The sequence below is a fragment of the Cucumis melo genome, chromosome 9, assembly GCF_025177605.1.
Source record: "Cucumis melo cultivar AY chromosome 9, USDA_Cmelo_AY_1.0, whole genome shotgun sequence".
Lineage (NCBI taxonomy): Eukaryota > Viridiplantae > Streptophyta > Magnoliopsida > Cucurbitales > Cucurbitaceae > Cucumis > Cucumis melo.
Window position 1 is genome coordinate 16,990,989 of NC_066865.1, and position 6,067 is coordinate 16,997,055.

Here is a 6,067-nt window from a genome sequence, read left to right on the forward strand (position 1 = left end):
AATTATTATTATTTTAAATTAAAAAATATATTATTATTATTTTAAATTAAAAAAATTATTATTATTATTATTATTATTATTGTTATTATTAATATTTTTATTATTTTAATACTATATTTCAAAATAGAGTTGTATGATGTAATTGATGTTCGTCTTTTAACTGCATTCGAAAAGAAAAACATTTGTTTCCTATATTTCATTTTGTTTCAATGCTATTACGTTGGTCGTCGTTTTTTAAAATCGATTGTTAACAATACGTAATTTTTCTGATATTGTACTTACAACATCAATTTAAAGAAAATACATATAACTTTTTTCACAAATAACACACCAATTAATTTTTTGGTATGGAAAACTTGCGTACAAAACGTTCAAAATTAACATCGTATTTACAAAGGCTAATGAAATATGTTTTCAAAAAAAAATTCTAAATTTTGGTAAATAAAATATGAATACTTATATACTGGATTTACAATACGAATTTTAAAAAATACATTTTAATGAATTAAAAAATAATAATTAAATTTTTTAAATTGATTGTTAACCGTACACAATTTTTCGACATTCCACTTACAACATCAATTTAAAGAAAATACATGTAATTTCTTTCATATGTAATACATCAATTAATTTTTGGCACAAAAAACTTGTGTACAAAATGTTCAAAATTGATATCGTATTTACGAAAGCTAATGGAACATGTTTTTCGATAAAAAAAATTCAAATTTTGGTAAATAAAATACAAATATTTGTATATTGGATTTACAATATGAATTTTTTAAAAAATACATTTGCACTAATTTTAAAAAAAGAAAATAAAAAAATTGTCATATTCCTTTTCACTTATTCCTTCTCCCAAACAAGGATTATAAATAATCTCTCCTTCTCCTTATTCCTTTCCTTCCCCCAAACACCCTCTAAATATCAAATATATTTCCAATTCTCAAGAATCAAATTAACTTTCTTGAACTATTGCGATGGTTGTGCAACCATAACAAGGATATTGAAGTCGCGACTTAGAAAAATGCTCCAAATAATTTGAAATTGATTGCACCTGATATTCAAAAAGATATAGGAAACTACATTGCAACAGAAATTGTTAATATAGTTGTAAGACATGTGAATGACAAACAATTTTCTATCTTGATAGACGAATCAAAAGATATATCTTCAAAGGAGCATATGTTAGTTGTATTATGATATGTGGATGAAGGTCATGTGATTGAACGATTTATTGGAATCATCCATGTCAATAATACAAGTGCCCTATCACTTAAGGAAGCTATTGAGGGTTTTTTCTCTCAACATGGGTTAGGTATTGCTAATTTGCAAGGACAAGGATATAATGGAGCAAGTAATGTACAAGGTGAGTTCCATGGCTTGAAAGCACTTATTTTGAAAGAAAATGAATGTGCTTTTTACATTCATTGTTTTGCTCATCGACTTCAATTACTTGTCTCAAGTCTTACAAAGAAAAGATCAGGATATTGTGAATGCAATGAATTTAGTCAACATTTGTAAAGGTAGGCTGCAGCAATTAGAGAATCTGGTTGGGATTCATTATTGGAAAGAGTTTCTTATTTGTGCAATAGTCATGATATTGAAGTTCTTAAAATAGATGCTATGTTTTTAGTTTGAGGGTTAAAAAGTCGAAAATCTCAACCAATTACAAATTTGCATCATTACCGCGTTGAAGTCTTCTATACTGTTATTGATATGCAACTTCAAGAGTTGAATAATCTTTTTACTGAATCAAGTACTGAATTGCTTCTCTCTATGGCTTGTTTGAATCCGAGTAATTCATTTGCTACTTTTGATGGACAAAAACTTAGTCGACTTGCTCAGTTTTATCCAAGAGACTTTTCAGCTATTGAACTTTCTATGCTTAAGGATCAACTTCAAAATTACATTATTGATATGCATTCAGAGTTTGTTGAATTAAAAAGCATTGGTGATCTTGTAGTGAAAATGGTCGTTATGAAAAGAGATAAGATCTACACATTAGTCTATCGGTTGCTCACATTAGCGTTGATTTTACCAGTTGCAACAGCTATTGTAGAGAACATTTTCTGCTATGAATATTGTGAAGACTCGACTGCACAGTCGAATGGGAGATCAATGAATGAATGATTGTCTTATAGCTTATATTGAGAAAGATTTATTGGATAAGTTAGATAATAAACTTATCATGGATCGATTTTAAAACATGAAAACTTGTCGAGGACAATTGTAATACGTATTAAATTAATTAATCTTTAAAGTTATTGGTATTTTTTTTAACATTTTTAGTGTGTTTATTATATAGTGCTCCCTATACAAAATTTCTGGATACGCCACTGTCCGAACCTATTATTTATTAAGATTAAATAATCGAGGACGTCAGTCACTCCATGTCACGATACATGGAATGTACCATTATTGGCTCATTTAGATCCTCATACAGATCAATGTGAACTTGAAGTTCATAAAATAATTTATTTGAAAATATAGCAAATCAGTTACCAGATGCATTTGTAGATGCAAGGAAAGTAACTAAATCACATATAGTAGCTGTAAATGTCCAATCAAAGGTTGATATTCCTACACAACATGTTATCATTAATGAATTTGGAACATGCCATAAGCGTGGTACACCAATAGGTTCCGAAGAAAGAAATCCTAAAAAAAAAAATCGAGTCAATAACTCAATTAAGGATGTGAATATTCCAGAAGAAATCCAAAATTTGACTTCTAATAGAAATGTCGAAAAAGATAAAACAACCGAGAATAATAATGAGATCTCGATAAATTATGTCATGACAAGAAAAAGATGGAACTAAACTAATGTAGTTATTGACAACATTTTTGATATAGCTCTTAATATTATATCCAAAAGTAAGGATTCTGAACCAAAATCTATTAAAAAATGTCGACAAAGAAAAGATTGGATTTTGTGAAAAGAAGTAACTAAGGCAGAATTAAATTCACTTTCAAAACGTCAAATTTTTGGACCAGTAGTCCAAACACCAGAAGGTGTCAAACTTGTGAGATATAAATTGGTATTTGTTAAAAAAAAAAAGGAATAAAAATAATGAGATCACAAGATATAAAGCAAGATTAGTTGCACAAGATTTTTCACAAAGACCTGGTATTGATTATAAGGAGACATATTCTTTGGTGGTGGATGCAATCACATTAAGATTTTTAATTAGCCTGGATGTATATGAAAATCTGGACATACATCTTATGGATGTAGTCATAGCATGTTTATATAGATCTCTTGATATTGATATTTATATGAAAGTCCCATAAGGATTTAAGATACCTGAAACATATAAATCAAGTTCCCAGGAATTATGTTCAATAAAATTACAGAGATCATTATATGGATTGAAACAATCAGGATGAATGTGGTACAAACGCCTGAGTGAATATTTGTTGAATGAAAGATATCAAAATAATCCAATATGTCCATACATTTTTATAAAAAAAATCACAGTTAGGATTTGTTATTATAACTATATATGTTGATGACTTAAATATAATTGGAACTCCTAAATAGCTTTTAAAGGCAATAGAGTATCTTAAGAAAGAATTTGAGATGAAAGATCTGGGAAAACAAAATTTTGCGTTGGTTTACAAATTGAGCATATAGCAGATGGGATATTTGTTCATTAATCAACTTATATAGAAAAAGTTTTGAAAAGATTTTATATGGATAAAACACATCTATTGAACATTCTAATGCAAGTTCGTTCATTAGATGTGTCGAAAAGTATATTTCGACCTCAAGATGATAATAAATAACTCCTTAGTCCAGAAGTACCATATCTCAGTGCAATTGGTGCACTTATTGTATCTTGCTAATAATACACGATCAGATATTGCATTTTCAGTAAATTTATTAGCTAGATACATTTCCTCTCCAACAAAAAGGCATTAGAATGGAATTAAACATATACTTCATTATCTCTGAAGAACAATTGATACAAAATTATTTTATTTAAATAAATAAAAAATTAACCTAATTGGTTTTGCAGATTCTGGATATTTATCTGATCCACATAAAACTAGATCTCAAACAGGTTATCTATTCACATATGGAAGAACTGTTATATTCTGGCGATCAGTGAAACAAACCATAATAGCCACCTCCTCAAATCATGTCGAAATTCTTACTATTTATGAGGCTAGTCGAGAATGTATATGTTTAAGAATGATGACTCAACACATTCGTGAATGATGTGGTTTGTCTTCTAGTAAACTTCTTCCAACAACGCTATACGAAGACAACACGACATGTATAGCTCAAATAAAATGAGGTTATATTAAAGGTGATAAAACAAAGCATATCTCATTGAAGCTTTTCTATACTCATAATCTCAAAGAAAATGGCGACAACACAGTCAACAAATTTGCTCAAAAGATAATCTGGTAAACTTATTTACAGAATCACTACCTACTGCAACTTTTGTAAAATTGGTGCGCAACATTAGAATGCGATGACTTGGAGATCTCAAGTGATGTTACCATAAGAGGGAGTAAATTTTATTTTTATAAGTATATAAGATATATGTAGTCTTTTTCCTTCACTAGGATTTTTTTCCCATTGGATTTTTTTCTAGTAAGATTTTCATGTAATACACATCTAAAAGGGAGTATTATAAATATTAATATAATATATAGATGCTCGTTATCTATTAGTGTGCTTAGTGGCCATAGCCACATGTCAACTCATTAGTCATCCAACATTAGTGCCATGTGTCTATCAAATACTTGTAACCCACCTCATGCTTGTCAAATTGTTTATAAACCGTGGATTTTTGGTGGAGTTGTAAGACATACCAACATTTGAGAGACTTCCAAATAATTTGGAGAAAGTGGAAAAATTTGAGAATTTTAATCTTTTAATTACTTTATTAATTTTTCTAATTTTATTATTTATTTATTTATTATTTTAATATTACAATTTCTCGGTTTCCGTATTCCGATTATGCCTCATTTTCACAACATAAATCTATTATAACACAAATTGCATTTTAAATATAAACTAATATATATAATATAAACCAAAATTAGACAAGTTTAAAGTATAAAAATAAAATCTATTGAAATCGAAAGTAAATACACATAGTGATATTTTGACCCTAAATTTCTATTAATGAATTGTAGGATTATTTAAAAGTGCATTTATCTTATACATGTTTTACCATTGTTTAACGGGTCTTCTGGAAAAAAGAGGTGAATTTAAAATTAAATTTGAAAAAATGGGTGAATTTAAAACAAATTAGGTAAAAGGGGTTGTTTTTTTGGCATTTAGTGCAATCTTTTTTTTTTTTTTTTTTTATTTTGCAAAATAAAATTTTCTCTCTCCATGTTACATTTATTATTATTTTTTTATTTCAATGATTTCTTAATCATTATATATTTAATGATTTTTTTTAATTTTTCACAAATTCATATTTACTTGTATGAGAGTAAAAGTCGCAACACTTGTTCCAAACTTGCAATATAAAAAGTTTAAAGTAATTCATAATTTTTTTTTTCATAATTAATTGATTAATTAAAGAAAAGTTGGGTTAAATATATTATTTCTCTATTCCTTCCGGTTAGGGTCTTTTTTTTCTCTATGCGTAGTCAATAGACAAAATCATTTTCTATTCTTTTTTTTTATTATTATTGTTGCAACTTCTTCAAATTTATCATATAGTTAAACAAAATGCGAAGGAAATTCAAATATATGTTTATTGAATTACAAAAAAATAAATAAATAATAAAAATAATAGAATGATGATAATAATAATAATAATGACGACGACGACGACAACAACAATAATACTAAGAACAACAACAACAATAATAATAACTTTTCATACCTGAAGTTTGTTAATTGTTAATGAACGTATCAAAATGTAAAATTATATCTTCGATATTATAATTGTACATAGATAGTAAACTAGTGTTATTTTGTAATATAATAAAATTAAAAATTATAAAACTATAAATTATTATAAAAATCATTAATTAAAAAATAATTAAACATATAATCATTAATATAAAATTAAGTAAATATGAATTTGTAAAAAAT

General features: G+C 27.0%; 1 pseudogene; it reads left to right on the forward strand.

The window, feature by feature from the left end:
* The first annotated feature begins 1,405 nt into the window (after positions 1 to 1,405).
* Positions 1,406 to 2,203, forward strand: LOC127150865 (uncharacterized; annotated as a pseudogene).
* The last annotated feature ends 3,864 nt before the right edge of the window (positions 2,204 to 6,067 follow it).